Genomic DNA, 23,027 nt, shown 5'->3' on the forward strand with positions numbered 1-23,027 from the left:
CAAATTCAAAGCCTAGAAAGGCCTTCAAAGGATTTGCTACCAGCATAGCCAAAATTAAATGCTCTTTCTCCTAACCAACCATCCAATCCTTTTAAAAAAGAGCAACAAAACCAAGCTTTTTAATTCTAAGAGGGATAGAATTCCATCATCTACCAGCTTGAGAATGGAAAGAATATTATAATACCATAGTTCTACTGATTTCCCTTTCCATAAGGTAGCTGTTATTCCTTGTTGCCACCTAATGATATCTCCTTTGTATCCCCACCATAACACCATAACTGCTATTATGAAAGTTTTTGTGTATAATTAAATTGCCTCGCATCAGTCTATATTTAATGGAAAAAGAGACAATATCTTCAATCGACTATTAAACTTCATACCCCAAAGATCTCTAATTTGTCTGGTGAAATACTGCTAAACCCTTTCCAATCTATCTAGTTGCATACAATTATGCATACAAATGGATGCACCATAATCTATAGCATGTCTCATTACTGCTTTATAAATAGGTATTACTACATCTGTCTCCCTACTAACAGTTTAGAATAGATTTCTAAGCTCATAATAACATCTTCTAATAATATCCATTAAATGTAACTCAGAATTAAATTTTTTATCAATTTTATCTCCAAGTCCTGGACAACATTTACTTCACCTAGTAAAAAGTTACCCATTGGATAATGGTAAAACAGGTTGTCAAATCCATAATGCATAACTTAGTGCATTTGTCTTGGGGACTTACTTGGGGCAAGAGCTGTAGAGTGACACCTCTGCTAGTCACCCTCTAATGGGCTGATTTTACTATGAGATCACTGAAAAAAGCTGAGATATGAAGTAAAGCACAGCTATGGGTGGATCTTATTATAAAGGAAATCTGTTCTGGCAATTTCAGGATCTGTCTTTTAATTCTGTATGTTTCCAAGAAGAAAGTCTTATTCCATGATGGACCATAACAGTAGATATGATAATGTAATGTACATTATTTTTACCAAGTTGTTATGTGCAGAAGTAAGGAGATAAGGGAGAAGTACTATTTTGGAAAGGATGCATTATTTTTTGATGGAAAAGGTTGCTATACCTAGCGTGTAGGTGTTGTGGGGGCAATGTATATGTGTCACATCATCCTTTGTATAAAAAAAAAGGACTGGAAAAAGGGAGAGGACCTGTTGTGGAACATTTGGTGTTGCTAATAACTGCCAGTAGTAGAAAATTATGAGAGATGTTTAGCTAATGCCAGTGTTTGGTATGAAAAGGCGAGGTGAGTTTTCTGTAGGAAGAAGGCAGCGTATTGGAGAAGAAAGGGAAAGGAGACAGGGAGAAGAGAGGGCAAGTAGGGGTTAGGAGGGAAAGATGGTGAGCTGACCTTAGAGGGGAAGTGTTTGGTGAGAACACTGTGTGAGATTTTATAAAGGGAACATGGTGGGAGGATGATCTGTAGTGAACTAATGGACTTGCTGCTGAGGTAGTATTGCAGGCCTTACAAGTATCACTCAATGGTTCCCTGGATGGAATGCTAAGGGTGATGATTGCAAGGGTGAACAGCCTGGGCACTGGACCAGAGAGAAGCAGATGCAATATTTCATTTTCAGGTCTGCTGTGGCTTCTCATGGAATACTACCTGTAGTTTCACATCTCATGTTTCAAAAATGGGGCTCAAGCTAGTAAAGGGAGTTTACAAAATGGACTCAACATAACTATAGAGATGGGAGAATTAGATTATTGTATTTATTTATTTATTTAGTTATTTATTTATTTATTTATGTATTTGTTTGTTTATTTATTTGGGGGTGAAAATTAGATTATTGTCGCAGATTGAGTCACTGAGGATGTAAAACCCAGAAAAGTCAAAGAAAGAAATAAGTAGTTTGAATGGACATAGTACAAATGTGCAAAACTTGGAGTATGAACTTGGGCAGAAAAAAATGAGAAAGAAGGATCAAGGGTGGGTAATAAAATGAAATTTAAAACAGATATGTGGATGTAGTATTTGAGTGATGGCTGAGGAACAGGCGAAATCAGTGGAATGTGAATTAAATCCTCAAAGGATGCAAAGCCTGGAGAGGACAAGTGAAAGGATATTGAGAATAAAGGAAGGACAGCTGCATTGAGTTAGCTAGAATACTGAGGGATTAGATAAGTCACAGGGCTACTTCTACTCTCTTAGATGTATATTTTTATATTCTGGTTGCATTTTCTTCTGTAACCATACTCACCAACTCTACAATGTAGAAATGTACAAAACTGAGATGTTAACTATATATCCTTAAAATGCAGTCCCCCATGGAAACTAACTTAAAATAGAGAAGTTAAATGTAAACAAGAGCAGGGAATGATAATTTCTAAGAATTTTGATTATTTAAATGCAGGAAATTCAAATGTATTCTCTACAGAATTTAACCTTCTATATATTCAGAGCTACCATGAAAGTGCAGAAAATTTCTACGTACAGCAGCAGGTCCTTATATGATCAGCGTTTATAATGCAACACAAGAAATCAGCATTTGTTAACTATATTTTTATACTTTAAGGTCTTCTGTGAAGTCCTTGCTTTGCTCTTAATTCTGCAGAACTGACAGTTGCCACTGTAAGTTGCAATTGCGTACCCAAATGCAAGTGACACCAAAGATCACCCGTGACATTATATAATTTAACAGCCAGGGATGTATAACATGCTGATAAAAAGGTCAGATCACATCTTAACATCTGATGCTTTTCCCAGATGGCTTAAGTGAAGTCATGCGTGACTGTAATTAGATCCTTGCAGGACAGTGTGCCTAATACCCGAAATATCACAGACTGTCAATATAGCTGCACACAAATGCAGAATGTTCAGTTTTATACTACAACAGCAACACCCAACAAATGGCAGGAGCAGGATAAATGTCTCTATTACTAAGAAAAATCAGTTGAAAGTCAATATACCATAAAGTTGTTTCCCTTGCTATCGAAATATAACTGGTTATGCAAACAGTGATTTATGATGCTTTGAACATGGCTACTATAGTGTTCTTATAGTCATGCAACAATAAAAGACAGTAAATCTGAACAATGAGGGCATCACAATATTATGTTAAAAGCTTATATCCACAGTCAGCATTATTTACCTGTTGATTTATTTAAAATGTTAGAGACTTCTCAGAAGTAAAATAAAGCAGGAGTCTGCTCTGTGCCTGAATACTTTGCAGATCTGCAACAGCCAGAATGCTGAAAGCTTGTACTCTGCTGCAGTAAAGTAATGTCTTTCATTTTTTCCAAGTTAGGGGTCGCCACAGCAGAACTCCGGTCTGCTAATGATTGGCAGTGGATTTTTACAGTGCCGAGTTGCCAGCCCGACGCCCAACCTTCAAAGAAGGCACACCCATTCATGCACGCACCTACCTGCATGTCTTTAAACATCACTCAACCATGGGAGGACATGCAGACTCCACACAGAAGGTGCTTCAGCTGAGAATCGAATGGGAGAACCTCTTGCTGTGAGGCAACAACTCTGCTGCAGTGTCTTTAGAAATTCAATAATACCCATGAAACATGCAGTATGGCTCCACCTACAGATCCCTCTCACAAAGACTGCAGTCACAGAATGACTTTTAGTACTTCATAGCCATACTCTGCAGGGTGCTGCTGGATGCCAGGAGAATGGCCACAGTCCCCAGGAATAAGCTGAGTTGTCAGGGAATTATTTTCCAAATTTTCTCCAACTGATCCTATCAAGTTCTGTACTTCATCCAAAGTACAGAATTCAGAGCAGTACACAGAATTGTGTTTGTGAGCTATCTCCAGAGCTGCTTAGTAAGAAAAATAAATACAAAAAAAAACAGTGTTACCCAGCTTCCTTTCATTTGCTACTGGCTTTGACATTTGGCATTCCCCCAAAATCATCAATATCTTATTTCTTCCGTACATTCTCATTTTTACAAACAAAACAAAATAGGAAAAATAATGCGAATGCATTTTTATTTACTTCAAAGGCACTTTAGTACCTCAGAAAGTAAGTAATCCCATGGAATATCATATGCTAATTTCACAGACTTAAAATACGCACTCCAATTAACACATACATTATTAAAACACTTTGTTTAAAGACACAACCCATTTATAAAGAAAGATTTCCCGCTTCTTGCATTCCTGTCCTTTTGTCTGTAGCCCTGACTCCTCACACTACCTCTCACTGTACTCAGTTAGTACTCAGTCCTGTTTTTCATTTAAAGAAATATAAAAAAGGGGGGGGAGAAGGGAGAAGAGGAATATGTTTATGTTATATATGAATTCAGACATTGAGATAGTATATAAATAAGCATCATAAATTTACCTTATTTTATGAACTGATGGCAGATTCATATCCTTCTTATTCATTCTTAGGATATTCATTTTACCCCACATTTTCTGCTTTTTATTTTTCACTTCATCTACGTTAGCATCAGATTTTATTTTTCATTTTCCTGTTGCTATATATTTTCTAATTCAAAAATATACTCCATAAAAGATATACAAACATGTCTACATATTAGTGGTTATATAGTAATTATCTCTAATACATATTGGTCATCATTTAAAAGCATGTTTTCCAATTAGGTTGATATACTTTAACCTTGGTTAAACAAACATAAAATATCTGAAGACATTCTATCTTGACAGATAAGCTACTTCCTTACATCGAAGCAATAATAAATTATTTACTATATGATGTATTATGCATATGTAAGAGAATTCACTTGTGTATCATTAAGAATTTCAATCCAGCTTAAGGTAAATAAACTCTAAACACAGACATTTTATTGCAATACATAATATTTTGTTTATCCATTTCTTTATGCATATTACAACAGCATCTGCTTATTGGTCAAAGTATGTTACTCATATTAAATTGTATTTCTTACTCTCATTTAGCATTGAGCTTTAACTATTGCATTTGTGTTTAAATTCCATATTGTAAAATACGAATGTATTCAGTGAATTATAACTGCATTGTCAAAGTATATTTTCCATTTTATACCTATAACAACATATAGTTACTTAAAGATCTTGGATCAGGCTCTGTTATGAGTGGGAGACAAAATACATACAAAGACAGAATAGCATTCAAAGCTATTTGGCACTTCTGCAAAATACTAAGTACTGTAAACTGGTGTTTTGAGTTCATGAAACATGGCTAGGTCTACATCTCAAATACACATTTTTTTCACTTACGTGCAGCTCCAGGTGTTCTGGATGCATCTGTAATCCGTTTAGTCACTGAGTCTCATTCTGTGAAACTATGTGAAAAAAATCTTACAACAAGTAGCATTTTACAAAAGCACAAATAATTTCTGAATGCCATAATAATAATAACAATAATAATAATAATAATAACCACAACAACAACAATTCAGGATATTACATGCTAATTCCACAAGTAATTATGAAAGGCCTTTCTACAAAAGAGTCGTGTAGTGCTTTGTAAAAATAAATTTAAGAATAAGCAAAATATTTGGAAAGCATTATAGTAAAAATTATATACATTAAGATGACAAAGAAAGCAAACAAATATATGCAGCAAACCAATGAAAACAACTGAATCAATTTCTTAACACAGGGCTTGATACAACTTATACCAATGAATAAAGCTTCCACTGCTCCATACTTTACAATGTTTAACATCATCCTAACATACTTAGGACTGTATACTTACCTTACCAATGAACAAAGCTTCCACTGTTCCAAACCTTACAATGTTTAAAATCATCCTAACATGCCTATTAGGACTGTATACTTACCTTACCAATGAACAAAGCTTCCACTGCTCCAAACTTTACAGTGTTTAACATCATCCTAACATGCTTAGGATTGTATACCTACCTTACCAATGAACAAAGCTTCCACTGCTCCAAACTTTACAATGTTTAACATCATCCTAACATGCTTATGACTGTATACTTACCTTTAAATTAAAGTAAAAACATAACATAATTGTTTGAACTGCACTAAAATGTGTTTCCATTTTCATTGCTACTTATGTTTGCACTGGAGTGTGTGCACTCACAATATTTCCAGTGGAAATACATTTTCTGTTGAAAGAAATGTGTTATCATTACTCATTGCTCATTGAGAGCATTATACAATGTACGTATGCTGTATAAATCCAGTGATATAATACTTAAAGAGCATAATGAGGATATATTGTAATGGTCCTATTTTTTTGGCAAAATCAAAACATAAGCTATGGGTTTCATTTCCACATTTCTATAATCTATCATTCTCCATCAAAACCTATAATAGAACTAAAAATCTTGACCTGCAATAGAGTAGTTGTTCACAGATAATTATATGTAAGCTATTATAAAATGTTAACTATTTATATATTCATTTACTATTAAAAGTATTTCAGTTTATAAGAGCATTTCCTAGGAGACTGTACTTCTCCCTTTTCAATTATCACAACAACTGTCTCATTTCTGTCCTATTCCCAATCTTTCAATTATTAGCTCATTAACTGTTATCCAGTCATTCACAGTGTAAGCATATTTTCATGTTTCTTTCATATTTTCATATTTCACAGCTGCTCCAGTATTGACTAAATGATAATGAATACAGTATCATATCTACTGGGGCAGGAGTTCTGCATCTTTTCAGGACATATAAATGTATACAACAGACTCCCTTCAGCCTCTATTACTAGATTAATAGGTATATACTAGGCTAACAAGCATCTGGGCCTTTATAAGCCTAGCATGCAACCCAATCCAATTGTGTCCCCATGTACCTTGGGTGTCTAGTAAGAGAGGTATGGTAGTTTGGACATGTCTGGGGCTTTGTGAGGGGGGTTGTTACTAAATAAACGTAACTGCAGTTATCTACCTACTTGTCAGCTATTGCATTGTTTGGCATGAGTTTAGCAATTTGGTGTGATCCTACATACCTCATTCAAATAATTTATTGTATTTCTATGTTACAGAGTATATTAGATTTTTGTTTGTGTAGAAGGAAGCTAAAGGTAATATTCATATTATGTAAAACGCTCTAAATAGTGCTTGCTTGCTCTAGCTAAAAAGCAGGGATTGTATTTTAAAGAACTCTCCAACAGATTATAATGAGCAGGCACTGGCAAATGGCTGTTTTAACACATATTCATTTTAGTGACTAATTAATGCACATGGGCTCATTTTTTATATTATGGGAGCTTAAGATATTAGTTATTATTGCTGCCTAATGCTTATATTATGTGATTATATTATGCAATTTAAAATAGACATTGGAATACAATACTTAGATATCAAAATATCTTATAAAAAGAAAGTAAAAATAAAATGTATGGAACAGAAATGGATTAGAAATAGATATTAGTAAAAGAAAACATTTCTCTATCTAAAAAATCTTAGCTCTGAAATATCCTATTCAAAAGTAGATGCACAGTTTAACCTTTATGCTACTCAAACTGTTTACGTATAATGACATAATATTTTTAATGAGTATTATTTTTTAATCATGGAATTTATGTTTTCGTTTTCTTTCAAGTTCTTTTGTCAACATCTTCTTCTCATTCAACAGGGATTTGTTTGTAATAGCCTTGGACTTCCTTTGGTGCTGCAATAGTCCAGTTTTCCAAATCAGGTTATTTTTAAGGAAAAGGAGCTCCAACCCATATTCCCATTAAATGGAATGCAGTTTCTGTATTATACATATAATTCAGCTTTTTCTAGCGTACAAAAACAGATTGTACCAGAAAAAAGAAGCAGTTTATTCTTGCTGGAAATAACATTTGGACTTTGATGTGATTTGTTTTTGAAACTCCAACAGGGCAAATATGCTCTCCTTTTTTCAGGTGTTTCGGTGACATAATCATTGTCAAGCCTAATATTATTTGAACCCACTTAACTGGAGATTTTTTAAAACACCTTTATTGAATTATGATTTGTGACATAGGCAAACATACATGTATATAAAAGTAAAAAAAAAAATATTAAAAATTTCACATTTACAAACATTATATATAATGTTGTTATATATCCTATAATCTAAGAAACATTACAGAAATGATTCAATTCCTGCCATCTCTTAAACCTCATTCTTCATACAAAACATTTTTCTGCATGTATTGTTTCCACAATTTCTGTTTTATCTATATAACTTACTTCTAACCTTTCCTAATGAACCCGCTTCCTGTTCTTTTATCTCTGTTACAATATCAATACTTCAAGTATAGTTGGTTTTGATTTTGATTTCCATTTTCTAGTAATTGCTTTTTTGGCAGCCACCAGAATTAAACTTAATAAGGCCCTAGTATGTCTAGGCAAATCAGATCCTGTATCCCAGTTCCAAAAATTATTTCCTTAGTTACATTTATTTGTTCAACCAATATTTCTGACAGAGTACTCTGCAAGAAATTTTTAAAGACTGCCAGCTCATTACACTCCCAGAACATATGCTTCCAGTTACCTCTTTCTTCTCCAGCACACCTCCAACATTTGCCATCTACATGAGGAAAAAATATATGGAGTCTGCTTGGGGGTATAAAAGTATCTATGCAAACACTTGCAGGCAAAATCTAAATCTTCTACATTTTGTTGCATTTCTGGAAGTCATACATAGGACCCCTATTGTTTCTTTGTGAATTGTATATCTAATCTCTCTTCCCAGTCTTTTCCATCCTCTTCTGATTGAGTTGGAGGCTGGCATCACCTGCAAGTGCTAAAAAGTGCAGAAGCACTGCAGTTTAGTAGTCAATGTGGGACTCCCATTTGTTTTGCAGGGAGACACACACACACACACACACACACACACACACACACACACACACACACACACACACACACCATGTTGGCTGGAGTGAGATTAGAATCCCTACCTGTCCAGTGTTATGCACTACAGGTCACATTATTTATCACATAGACCATGGCTGAAGTCTGTTTTACACATGACTGCAGGCGACTACTTTTGGAGTACATAAACTAGATTTGTGTTGAACAGCGTGTGTGGCCTGCAGAGTGACATTGCTTCTTACTGTTCTCTGCATCTAGTAGCTTAGCAGTCAGATAACAGTTTTTTATCCTAGCTATGTGGCTACAGTAGCCACTTTGGCCAGATGTGGCTGTTTGCATTTAGATGGGCAAGCCTGTGGGCAAAAATAAGGTGCCTGGTCAATGCGTGCATACACAACATCGTACATAACACCACCTGTATACCTGCTGGTGTATGTGTGGTGACATCCAGCAGGCACAGGGAGTTGTAAGTAAGTGCATTATCTATTGTTGAGCCCTTACATTTGGTCCTTTGAATAACATTATACATGTGTCATAGTGTAGCTTTAATCACCATTATCAGGGTATGTAGGACAATACAGACCTACACACATATATAAACATATATATTTATGTCTATAACAGGGATGCATATATAAATGGAGGTGTGCGTGTTTGTGTGTGTGTGTGTGTGTGTGTGTGTGTGTGTGTGTGTGTGTGTGTGTGTGTGTGTGTGTGTGTGTACATGTATGATATATATATATATATATATATATATATATATATATATATATAAAATGGATTCGTATCACTTCACTGAAAGTCCATTTCACTGAGACCAAATCACCTAAAGTTCATTTCACCTAAAACTCATTTCACTGACAAGTAGTACTCTAAGGCAAGTCAAAGGTATATGTCCTTTTCCCCACTGTAGTGCGATCCTGGAGTTAGCATATATAATTGGGGGGGTGTGGGGGGTGTAGCCCCCCACCTAGTTGTGTTTTACCAAATAATGTAAAACAAAACCAGGCAACAGAAAAGCAAATTAAGTAGGGGTGCTATGCCCCCCACACCCTCCAAACTATATATACTAACACCAGGATCGCACTACAGTGGGGAAAAGGACATATACGTATGTATCTGTAGACATATCTATATAAAAAAGTAATTTTGAGTGGGGATCAACAGAATTGCGCTCTGCTTAATTAAGTGCATGAGTATGCCCAGTGGAATTTTTGCTAGTTCTAAACAACTCACACCTACCTGTACTTCAGTCCCGGATTTGTGTGTTACACAAAATGACATCTGTCCCTGTTTCTGCACTGCTGCATGCCACTGAAACAGGCTATGACTTTCTAAAGTTGTCTGATGTAAATGATATGTGACAGAGGTTGATAATACTACACCACACACAGAATGACAGTCTGTAAAACATAAAGTAATGACACTTCACATCCCCAAAAAGTGGGTCCTTCTAGATTAGAAGCACGAACCCCATCATACAAGCTAATTGCCCCTAGTCCTTTGAGCAACACAAGCTGCTTGACAGACAGGCATCATTAATCACGCAATCAACTGCATAAATATGTACATTGTTATTCCTGTGTTAAGTAAGATAAAGAATGTATGGTCAATTTCTATGTTACTGTCCTGAGACTACCTGGAATGCTGATATACCACTGATGAGTTTCTGTTACAACAGTTACAAGGAAACACTGCTGTGTTGGGGGTGGTGGAACACCACCACATGTTCTGCTGGGATACACAATAGTCTGACTATCATGTCACCCCACTGTCTAATATCTGCCTTGACTGATGTACCAGTAATCTATTGCAGTAGGACTGTATGAATATTCCATGCATGAGGCCTAATGAATAATAATGGAAACATGATAATGGAATGGGTATCTGTAGTCCCATGTGGATGTTATTTATGTCCACTATATTTACTTGCATAATGTACCAGATCCATACATACAATGCCATATCATAATAATCCTTATGAGTTCTGTGGAGGATATGGACTTAACTTGTAAATACAGCAGATGACACAACTGTAGTATAGGGCTGTCTCTGTCAGATGCAAGCAGTTCACAGCCAATACATGATGCTTGCCATCATTTTTAATTTCTGTATATGAGTGGAAGTAAGGTGTCAATCCCTTGGGCCCAAGGTTGTCAGTGAATGTGCTATGCATTGCCTTTTAGCCAAAGCCAGGGTGTACTGAGCACGCCTATGTCTGCCCACAGGGACATCAGCAGGGGGCTCCTCCTCTGAGTCCTCCTGTGACTGTGGCTGTGGTGACCTAGACACTGGTGGGGGCTGTGTATCCTTTCTATTTGCTATTCCTGCTACAGCTATTTCTGCAGGATCATACTGTGTAGCATGGCTGGAGAGTACTACAGGGCTCCACCAGATATATCTAGGCACTGGAAACATGCTTTCAGAAGCCCAAACACATGCTCTATGATGTTTCTAGTTAGTGCATGTGTCTCATTATGGCTTTCTTCCATGGGTGTGTGTGCATTTCTGATGGTGTCATCATCCATGGTTTTAGGGTGTAGCCAGCATTCCCCAGTAAATGGCCATGTGGGATGTTCCCCCTAGAAAACATCTGGTACAGCTGTGATGTGTGCCTGATATGGGAGTCATGATAACTGCCAGGGCTGACAACACACACATAGGTTCATAGGTAGGTACTAGGCTATCGACCCAAGGGCCTACATAAGCCTAGCCAATAAGGTTCCCTGGCTTACGCCACCCAAGAAAGTTATTTTCCTGTGCCACTGACGAGCAAGAGACACAGAAGTGATCCCCTGGGTGTATTTCCTATTTCCCATCCACTCATCAAGATTTTTCTTAAAGAGTGCTAATGAAGAACTTTGCTTGACATAGATGGGTAGCCTGTTCCAGAGTATGGGAAGTCTCTGGGATAGGAATCTATCCCTCCAGCATGTCCTGTTTATTGTGGTGACAAGGTTTAGGTCCCTAGAGCATGTAGCTTGGAGGGATTGGGATTTCTTTAGGTGTAGCATGTCCAACAGCTCTGGGTTTGACATAGCTTTATATGTTAGGCAGAGATCACCTCTGAGTAGGCGATATGCTATGGGGTAAAGCTGGAGTTTTTTGAGGTGGTCAGTGTAGGGCATTTGTTTGAGTCCAGTAATCCTCTTTGTGAGGTACTTCTGTAGCCTTTCCAGCTGCTGCAGATGTCTTGTGAGGTACATTCCAAAAGGGGCATTGTACTCTATAATGGGTCTAATGAGTGATGAGTAGAGGGTAAAGATGACCTCTTTTTTCCTGGATGAGAACCCTTTTATGATGAGGTGTACCACGTAGAAGGACTTCCTGACTACTGTGGTGATGTGACTATCAAAGGAGAGACTACTGTCCACCTGGGTCCCAACGTCTCTTATCACACATTCAGGATAATCCCCTGGGCATTGCATATGACTTGGCAGTTGATGGAGTGGTACCCCTTGCGGTTAATGTAGAGTCTACCCTGCTCACCAGGTGGTGCCTTGATATGTACATGAGTGCAATCTATGGCACCCAGTACTTCAGGGTAGTGTGCTACACAGTAGAACTGTTGCATATTCCTGGCTCTCAGCTCAGGGGACAGGGGAAAAGGTATGTGCGCATTGGCATGTGGTAGCATAACATCTAGGAATTAGATGCCGGTGACACCCCCATCATGTCCCCAGCTGGCCTTTGAAAAGTACCTGTAGCTAGTATCCTAAGGGCTACACATACCATTGTTTCGACGGGATGATCTCCCCTCTGTTGGCTCAGGCTCTGAGTTGACGGCAGCAGAGCTCAAGTGAGCTCTTGTAAATGTCCTTGTCTACCCTATAGCGGTCTACAATCTCCAGTTCATGTAGCTCCTGGAAGGTTACCCAGGGCCTGAACACTCTTCTCCTTCTCAGCATAGGTCTATTGTCAGCAGCACAAGCAGCATTGACTTCAGCATCTAGCACAGACAGATGTAGCAAACCTGCAGCAGCCTCTTGCATTATCTCAGTTAAAATTCCCAAGTCTGTACTCCACTGGTCCAGAGTATTGCGGAAAAATCAGACTGTAGGGTGTTTGCATACTTTATAGAGGTTTGCTGTAGGTCCTGTATGTTTAATTGGCTAATTATTATACATTTCACCTGCCTAGAATATAAATAACATAATTTAATGGCCCTACTTTAGTGCATGATGCAGTGCTATGAGCCATGCCACTCAGCATAGCTTATAGAGAGTAATAAATATTCATTGGATATATCTGCTTTCCATTCATTGCTGCCTGTGTCATCACTGTCATGTGGGTAATGTGACATATAAACACATTGAGCTATGCGGCATGCCATGCAGCATAGCTTAGACAAAAGTCAAAATCAATAATTGAATACATCCAGTTTTAATTACTTGCTGCCTACGTCGTCACTATAACCTGGGTGGTCTTTCCGAGTGAACACGCTCAGGTATGCGGCACAAAGAGCAAACATGTGCAGTGGGAGTTAAACAATCCTAAAAGTGACTGGACACACCCCCTGCTGCATCCACATACAGTGGAAATATCAACATGATGTGGGAGCCTACACGAAGTGGATATGGGGATATGCTTACTCCTTTTTGCTATTCAAGACATTCATCTAATTTGCATACATATCCATCCTGACAGAATGGAAACTACACAGTTCATAGCTGTATGAATTGGGCAACAGCGCCAATGCACCATTGTAGAGACCCGACTTTTTTTTTCTTCTATTAGGCATGTGCACACAGCAGCACATAGTGCAAACATGCCAAGATTATTAAAAAAAATTATTATTAATTTAACTTATTCCCCTCCTCTTTATGACATCCACAACATTAGTTTTACACATATCTGTATGTGGTATAACATTTTCAGGGGAGGTATGTCCATATTTCTGGTAATTTATATCCCATTTTGTCTGTGTAGACTCCTATACACGAAAAAATTCTGCGTACACTAAGGACACTGACATGGAGTCTACACGGATGCCTTTGTACTTGTTGGATCGCTCAACCTGCCTCATTTGCATAAGATTTACCTACTTAGGTGATTTGCATTCCTCCGTATTTTCCCTGTTTGCGCGTGCATGCATGCCGGTAAGTGGCACTTACTAATTCTAAAATTGTTCACAATGCGTACACAAAAAAAATTGTGTAGGCTTTACTGAATTCCCCCTTAATCTTTGTGTAAGTGACTAACTCCACCGCAAACCTGCTTTAAGGATATGGCTCACACCAGAATAGTCAACTATACCAAGAGCAAGTCTTTTGGAATCTATCCCATTATTTGAAGGTTCTTAGTTAAGTCAGTTAGCATCTGGCTACCTGAAATAATAAAAATAACAGAAACAATATCACAGGATACAGCAATATCTGTTTTGTTTTCAATGTTGTATTAATGTTTGTGTTTATCTGAAGTATTTTTGACTCACCATCCTCTTGTTATAATGAAGTAATAAACCTATTACTTCTAGTTTTTGACTGTGGCTGTTGATTTACTTCTGCATCACATGCATACTGTTTCAGTTGTCTGGATTGCCCATAAATTGAAGCTGAACAAGTTGCTGAGCTGACTTTGCAACTGGTTGAAAACTACTGCCCATACTCTCTATATTTGCTGTATTAATGCCAAAATAATTTTCTTTCCTATTAAATGTTCATGTTATAGCCATCATTTTATGTGGTTCATTTGGGAGTATTGTCTATATTTCTGGGACCTAGCAGCGTAAGAATCGTGGAGTTGTGACATTCCTTTTATGACAGGTAGAAATACATGTCAGCCGGCATAACTACTATTCAACTCATAAGAAAAAAACAAAGTTTCAGGTTTGTTACACTTTCAACATTTTTTTACAGAGTACAAAAACAATATAGGGATAACTTTGGAAGGTACCCGCAGTTAGAACAAGATGAATGCACATGTCAGTGATACAGGTGTGTACATACTCCTAATAAAAACCCAGATCACTCTAATTTTCACATTTGTTGTGCAAGCACAAATGCAGAATGCATCTTTAAATTCTTTCATTTTTTTCTTAAGAACAAGAAAGAACCTGACTTTCAAATAAAAGGGACTGTCTCTGCCCACTTTTTTAAAATTGTGTGTAGAACATTTTTTCAATGTTTACAGGACAGCCTGTGTTAAAGACATTGGAAGGGATTCTGTTTTCTAACCTGATTGCAGAATATTCCTAAAGCATTTATCTGAAGAAATTTCAAACAAGGCTTGCAGAACTGAGATATCCTGCATTGGGGTACAAAGGAAGCAGAAAGGAACAGCGTAAGGAGGCAGGTTGTAGATCGCAACCTCTTGTACAGTGTTTAGACAGTGAATGTAAAGGACCAAGATCAGCTACATATGTCTTTATGTTGATTTGAAAATCAGCTCTCTTACTATAAATGGGGATTTTTTTAGTAAAAGAGAAACTAGATAAGGTTTATTTGTTTCCAGATAAACAATCAGAAAGGCCCATCTTTGTTTTCCTTTATAGCCTGGGGACCAATGAGGGTAAGAGAGGAATAAAAAATGTACTAATTGTTGCAATAACATTGCAATCTATGGCTATCTTTAAAGCCATGTCTGTCAAGACTTTATCATAGAGGTTATAAAAAATTCCAAGTGAGGTAAGCAGAGGGTTATAAAGCTATTTAAAAGTAGTGGACATATTCGATATTTTCAATATTTTGGAATCAGCCTCATCCAGACCTGCCTCATGAGCTCTAGAAATGAACTAACTATGGATCTCACTCTGATAATTTACCTTAAAATGAACATTTCAAACCCTTAATAGGCATATTTCAAGAGATTTATTTTCTTACAGTGTCATACTTTGACATTTTTTTAGCCAGGTTACATAACTCTTACCAGCTGTATAAGTGTTTTAATCAATCTAGTGAAAGTCAGTGGAGTGATTTTCAAACTACAGTTGGCATAGCTTTGTGAGTTAATTTTAAGTTCTAAAGGCTGGTATCAGGATCTGTAAATATAACTTCCCTAAGAGTGTCTAATTCTCTTGAAGAGGTCCCTTTGCAGAAGACAATATGATTAATAGATAACCATCTAACGTCACTCCAGACAACTTAGGAAACAGTTGTTGAAGAAAAACTCCTTCGGAAGCATCAGTTCATAATTTCCAACCACTTCTTCACAGATATTTTCAGTGTTATTTTGCCAGTTTATTATAATATATTTCTAAAAGAGGGATAGAAACCTGCTTGACAGTTTCATTTGATTCGGATCTGTCACTACTGCAGTACATCTGTCTAGAAATATCTACAGAAACTCTTATTGACTTTCTTATTATCCTTCCAATTTCACAGCTCAAGGGATCAACTGCATTGTCATCATATGCATGCTGAGAAGATCAAGACAACAAAGTTCACATACTCTGCACTCCCAGGCAACTACAGCCATAGCAACCTAACAAATCCCTGTCTTAAAACACAATGGGCCATTTTCCAAAAGAGTTTCTCTCAGTCTAAGTCTGTCCTGATTCTGAAAGACCTGCTTTCAGTGTAAGTGACTTACTTTGGTGAAAGGCCTATCTACAAACGGGCTTACTATGGAGATTAGATTCCAAAACACCTGCTATCAGTATAAGTGGTCAATTACACTGACAGCAGGCCTTTTGGAATCGGGGCCAATGACTACAAACATTTTGATAAAATGTCATTTTTTTAAGCTGCTATATTAATATATAACTCAATTACCAGTTAAAGATGAAGTCCCAAAGTGAAAGCAAAAACACACACACACACACACACACACACATATATATATATATATATATATATATATATATATATAGGTTCATAGGTTTATAGGCAGGTACTAGGTTATTGGCCCTAGGGCCTATATAAGCCTAGCCAAAAGATACCCTGGCTTTCGCCACCCAAGAAAATTATTTTCCTGTGCCACTGTCGAGCAGAGCCACAGAAGTGATCCCCGGGGTGAATTCCCTATCACCCATCCAATCATCAAGATTTTTCTTGAAGAGTGCTAATGAGGAGCTTTGTTTGATATAGATAGGTAGTTTGTTCCAGAGTATGGGAAGTCTCTGGGAAAGGTATCTATCCCTCCAGCATGCTCTGTTTATTGTGGTGACAAGGTTTAGGTCCCTAGAGCATGTAGCTCATAGGGATTGGAGCATGTCTAAAGCTCTGGGTTTGACATAGCTTTGTGTGTTAGGCAAAGATCACCTCTGAGTAGGTGATATGCGATGGAGTAAAGCTGCAGTTTTTTGAGACGGTCTGCATAGGGCATCTGTTTGAGGCCGGTAATCCTCTTTGTGAGGTATTTCTGCGGCCTTTCCAGTTGTTGTAGATGTCTTGTGAGGTACATATCAAAAGGGGCATTGTACTCTATAATGGGTCTAATGAGTGACGAGTAGAGGGGAACAATGACCTCTTTTTTCCTGGATGAGAAACCTTTTGTGATGAGGTGTGCCACTTAGAAGGATTTCCTGACTACTGTGGTGATGTGGTTATCAAAGGAGAGACTACTGTCCACCTGTGTCCGAAGGTCTCTTATCACACTTTCGGTGCTAAGTAGACTACCACCTATGTGATAGTTCATGGGTACAGAGTTTTTACCAAAATGGATGACAATGCACTTTTTGGCATTGAGCTTGACTTTGACACCAGAAATCTGTTTCAGCGAGGCACTTTTGTAAGATGTCCACATCTTTTGGAGTTTTGATTATGGCTCCTAGTTTGCAGTCATCTGCAAACTTCGTTAGTCAAAGACCTTTTGTGTTAGCCTGTACTTCAAAGAAGTAGATACCAAACAGGAGAGGACCCAGGACTGAACCCTGTGGTACTCCACTTGTCAGTGGTCTGAAGTTGGATTTGGAGTCTGCTACTTTCACAGTGTGGGTTCTGTCAGTGAGCCAGTTGACAACCCATCTTGTGACATAAGGATTTATACCTAGTTTAGTGAGTTTATCTATAATTTCAGAGTGGGGGATGGTGTTGAAAGCCTTGGCGAGATCTAGATAGGCTGTGTGAACCAATGTCCCCTCATCTACGGCTTTGGTGACTGCTTCAAAGAAGTCTATCAGGTTTAGGAGACATGATCTGCCTTTTACAAACCTGAACTGGGTGGGGTCCTCAGTTTGGAGATTACCAATATCATTGTTTATAAGTTCCATCATGATACATTCCATAGCCTTGCAGACCAGGCTCGTTAGGCTAATGGGGTGGTAGTTTCTGGGGTCTGTGGTGGCTCCCCCTTTGTGGAGTGGGATAGCCATCACTGTGTGCCATTCAGTGGGCACATAGCCTGAGGTGAGGCTATGAGTGAACATGGTACTTAGGTGGGGTGCCAGTTTGTTCTGTAGTTCATGAAGAACACAGCCTGGGATGTTGTCAGGTCCCATGGATGCAGTGTTCTTGGCTTTGGATAGTGTGTTTTTTACCTGTGCAGCTGTGGTCAATTACACTGACCCTCTCCAGAAAGGTGTCCCCTAAGGATCGATTCTGGCAACTGTCCTCTTTTCTATCAACATATATATAAAAAATATATATTAAAAAAAAACAATATAGATATATATATATATATATATATATATATATATATATATATATAAATTTAAAAAAAAAAAATATATATATATATATATATATATAGTTAACTCTGAAAAACAATCTTCCTCAGGCAGAAGCAACATTTACAGTAGAAACACATTCCCCCAAGTACTTATTAACTAAAATTGGTAGACTGTCACAGAAAATATTTTAAGTTCCCCTTTCTGCAGACTAAAACTAATAGCCTTCATCTATTTTTCCAAATAATTCATTAAATATTCTTGAAACAGACATAAAACAAGACTTATTTAAATGTTGATCTTTTGACATGGTTAACATTGCATCCTTAAATACTTTGTGTCCTATAAAACAATAACAGCTATATATATATATATATATATATATACTTTAATCAGTTCTTTAAGCTTTTTTTTCAGAGTTTTTATTCATTTTCTTTTTATAAACGTTTTCCTCTTTACTGGTGAGATCTTCAGATTATTAATATCTAATTTTCTGAACAGCCATTGTAATATTTTGACCCAGCTTCCCAAACAATTTATCCTTGGGTTAAGGCACAGCAAAAATTTTGCAAATGCTCACAAAACAGCTATGATTCCAAAAGAACCACCAGAGTCATTGATCTTGTTCTCTAAGATCATTTCACTGACATAAACACACTGCCCTGGTTCAAAACCTTCCTGTTTAACTGCCACTTCTTAATGAAGTTCAGCTCATCAACCACTTCATCAGTCCCTCTCCAGAAAGGTGTCCCCTAAGGATCGGTTCTGGCAACTGTCCTCTTTTCTATCAACATTGACAAACTCCCTTTTGAATTAGCCCATCTTCCTCTCCTGCTTTCTGGTGAAGATATGGTCCTCTTATACTCCAGCCATTCGCTATCCTCTTGTAAATTTGAAGTTCCCACTGATTTTTATGCCCTTATCTAACATGTCAGTGAAAAACAATTGCTGCTTAACTCCTCTAAAGCAAACACTAATGCTTTTTGGCATTAGGCAAAAGCTTACTTCTATCCAGGCCTCAGAAGTTCTTGCTCAACTAAATAACACTTTTGAAAATGTTGCCGCATTCAAATACCTACAGCTTTGGTTAGATTCTTCCTAAATTTCCACCTCCAGCTGGACTACACACACACACACACACACACACACACACACACACACACACACACACACACACACACACACACAAATCAACTCTCTCCTATTCTGGGCTGGTAGGATCTCCCATTTTTATCTAAACCATGTAGAATAATATTGGTTAAGGTATCTTACTTGTTCAGCTAGAATATGGTTCCCCCTGTAATTGCTGCAGCTTGTAAAGAAAATGCATCCACTATTCAATTTATCTCAGATGTCATATGCAGAGTCATCACTCTCTCCCCAAGGAATGAACACCCCAGCAAAACTACTGAAAAAGCTAACTGGCTGCCTATGAAACAATGTGCTGACTTACAAACTTATTAACTGTTTAAACTTATCAAGAATGATACCCCCCCCCCGAAAGCTTGCAGACTATTTAGGGATGCACAAACATACAACCTTAGAAATATTAACCACTCATGTCCTCTCCTGCTAATCCTCCAAACTAGGCTTCATTTCATTGACCATGTTTTCTCAGTCCTTGATCTCCAACTGTGAGAATCTATCCTTTTTTCTTTCTTAAAGATCATTCTTCTTACCACTTTTTCTGATCAGAAATAAAAGCTAGCTAGCTAGCTAGACTGAAAGACAGAAGAGCTATATTGTCTGTCAAGACTCTAGGGAAATGCAACTGCTATCTCTCCGGTTATGTAAGTTAAGTAGCCCACCCGTCTTCCCTCTACATACCTTGCTCTGAGTCTACTTTTCATTGTGATTCTTTCAGCATACCATCACTGACTTCTACTCTGTATATAACGCATGCATAGATTATGTTTTATTAGCCAATCTGTATATAACATCATTCATCTATTACTTTTATACCCTCATCCATCTCTGATATTCACTGTGTATATAATATATATATAAACTGCATTTTGCCATTTTGTCATGTATCTATTGCGTTTACCCTGAGATAAGATTGAAATAGGTCCTATGAGATCGGTGCTCTACCCTGGCTAACAAATTCAAAATAAAATAAATGCATGCAGTCTTGGAATGCAACTGAAGAAAGAACAAGCATTTATTGGGCACTTATGCTACATGCATGACTTAGAAAACTTAAGTTCTTTTACTGCTTTTAAAAGTTGTTAAAAGTTGCAAAATTTAGCAGATGATGCCAGAAAGTAAAATAATGCAAGCTGGCAAATTGCTATTGTCTTGAGCAAATATAGAAACTCTAGTGTATGTAATTACAGATGATATTCTTGAAACTATTCACTATTCACTAACACAGTGGGAAAAACCTGGAACCTGCTTCCAAGGGAACTCACATCTCTTTCTTCCACACTGCTTTTCAAAAAATACCTTAAAGAATACCTTACTACACACTGGCTATGTCCCTGCTCTAACCCTGACTAATATCTAAATCTCCATCTTACTCTCTCTAGACTTTTCTGCTCTGTTGTTCTATTACGTTTAACTGGATTAACCAGTAACCTTGCCTCTAACTAGTATTTAACAAGATTTCCCTCTTAGTACTTTATAAGAGTATTCTTACTCTAATTATGCTATCATCAACTGTACTAGATATAAATTATAACGTCTGTACATCTGTAAAAAAAAAAAATTAACTTTATATGTCTGTTTGCTATTTGCATGTAATATATGATATGTCACTGCCTATGCTTGGAGCTTTTCTCCCCGGGCCTCTACTGAAAATGGATGTATATCCAGTTAGACTAGCCCGGTCAACAAATGTAAAATAAATAAATAAATATAAATAAAACTTGCCAGAAGATATACTCATGCATTTACTTACATGTCACTGTATGCAGAAATATCTCAACTAGCAGAGCAGTAGGAAAATGACAGATACTCTTCGAAAAAAGAATTGTCCCAAGCTGCGTGCTACATGTGTGTGCTATACATATCACATAAACAGCTTGTGGGTGGACCCTAAGAATTCCTATCACTGATTATATACATATACATATATGCATACATATATAGCTTCTTTAATGAAATCCAGACAGATAGGCTTAAAGGACACCTGGAAGATGACAATGTCATTGCACAAATGAGTACAATTGATTGCTGATTGTTTTACTTTTACTAATTCCAAAAGGTAAAGAAAAAGCATCTGTTTGTGATCTGTTTAGTTTCACTACCTTGTTTTGTAGATATGTTGAGTAGCTGGAATCAATTTACTGTGTACACCAATGCTGCACAGCACAGATTAACTGTTGATAACATGCCTACTATCCTAGTATATACCAGCCCACTGCTAGCATAATGTGTGTGTGTGTGTGTGTGTGTGTGTGTGTGTGTGTGTGTGTGTGTGTGTGTGTGTGTGTGTGTGTGCATGCTAACATAATTTTATACATATATATATATATATATATTTCAATGCTATATGAGTTACTGCTGCATGCATTTTACCACATGATGAAATGGTGGTGTTTCTAATTAATAGTAGAATGTGTCAAATTATGTAATAGTCGAAGTTCATTATATGTGCATAATTCAAGGGGTTTTGCCTTTTTTTATGAGTTTATGCGACCCTAAAGTTTGTATATTTAATTTCCATGGGAGTGGGGAAAAGGCGGGGTTTTTTTGTTTTACTTTTCATAATCTTAAATGTAACCTATTAGTTTACCTTTGTAACTGCAATTTTGCTATGATTTTAGTGGCAAATAATGGTAATCGCCTCTGAGTTTGTTTGACGTTTTGTGTTTTGATCAAACTTACCTGCAATTATTCATTATAAACTCATATGTATAGAGAGATAAATAGATAGATAGATCGAAAGACAGAATGAAAGACAGAAGAGATATTATGTCTGTGAAATAGCTAATATGCCTTTAAATGTGTTTGAATTATGACTTGTGGCTGTAAAATTCTCACAGTAATTCAGAAAGGTGTTTGACTGCATTTGGTAGTTATTGGATAAATAATTTCCAATCTGTATTGCATAAGAGGCTGTAGCCCGGAGGAGGAAAATCAGAAAGTTGGTTCCTCAGTCAGGAGGAACATAGTAGGGTAAGAGCAGGGGCTGTGATGAAATATCTATGGCTCTTGGAAATGGAAGTTCCATTCAGAACCTGTTGTGGATGTGGATGAAGACAGAGTAGAAGACTAGAATAATTTTTTGTGGAGCTTGAAGGAAGGCCTAGCTAAGTCCCGCAACCATGACCTTTATTTTGCAGGCTTTTGTTGGACGGATGCTATAGGGCTGAGCCTGTGTGATGGAATTACTGTTAAGTACTGAGAACCTGACATATGGGACATTTTTTAAATAGTGTAAATAACGTGAACGCATTTGTGCAAAAACAAAATTGGCTACATTTTCAGTTAATTGTTCAAATAAACCTGTTTTTATTGTATTTGAAATTCCGATGTGTTTTTAAGACTTGACATTAACGGAGAATGTAAGCAACTGGCCAGAGATTTGCCACAATGTAGTTCCTTGCTATCCCTCTGATGCAAAGTGTATGGACTACTTAAGCTATATTTTTCTGTGTGATTTGTAAGCCAGAGACATTTTGCTGCTGTGACCTGGTGAGTATGATAACATTTCTAACAACAGTTTGGTTTTCCTGTTGAATTTTTTCCACCTACAATCACAGAGTAATTACTAAAAGTCTTACTTGACTTTTAGATAGAGA

Source organism: Protopterus annectens, chromosome 5.part0 (assembly GCF_019279795.1).
Source record: "Protopterus annectens isolate FY-2018-M chromosome 5.part0, PAN1.0, whole genome shotgun sequence".
In the NCBI taxonomy this organism is placed as follows: domain Eukaryota; kingdom Metazoa; phylum Chordata; order Ceratodontiformes; family Protopteridae; genus Protopterus; species Protopterus annectens.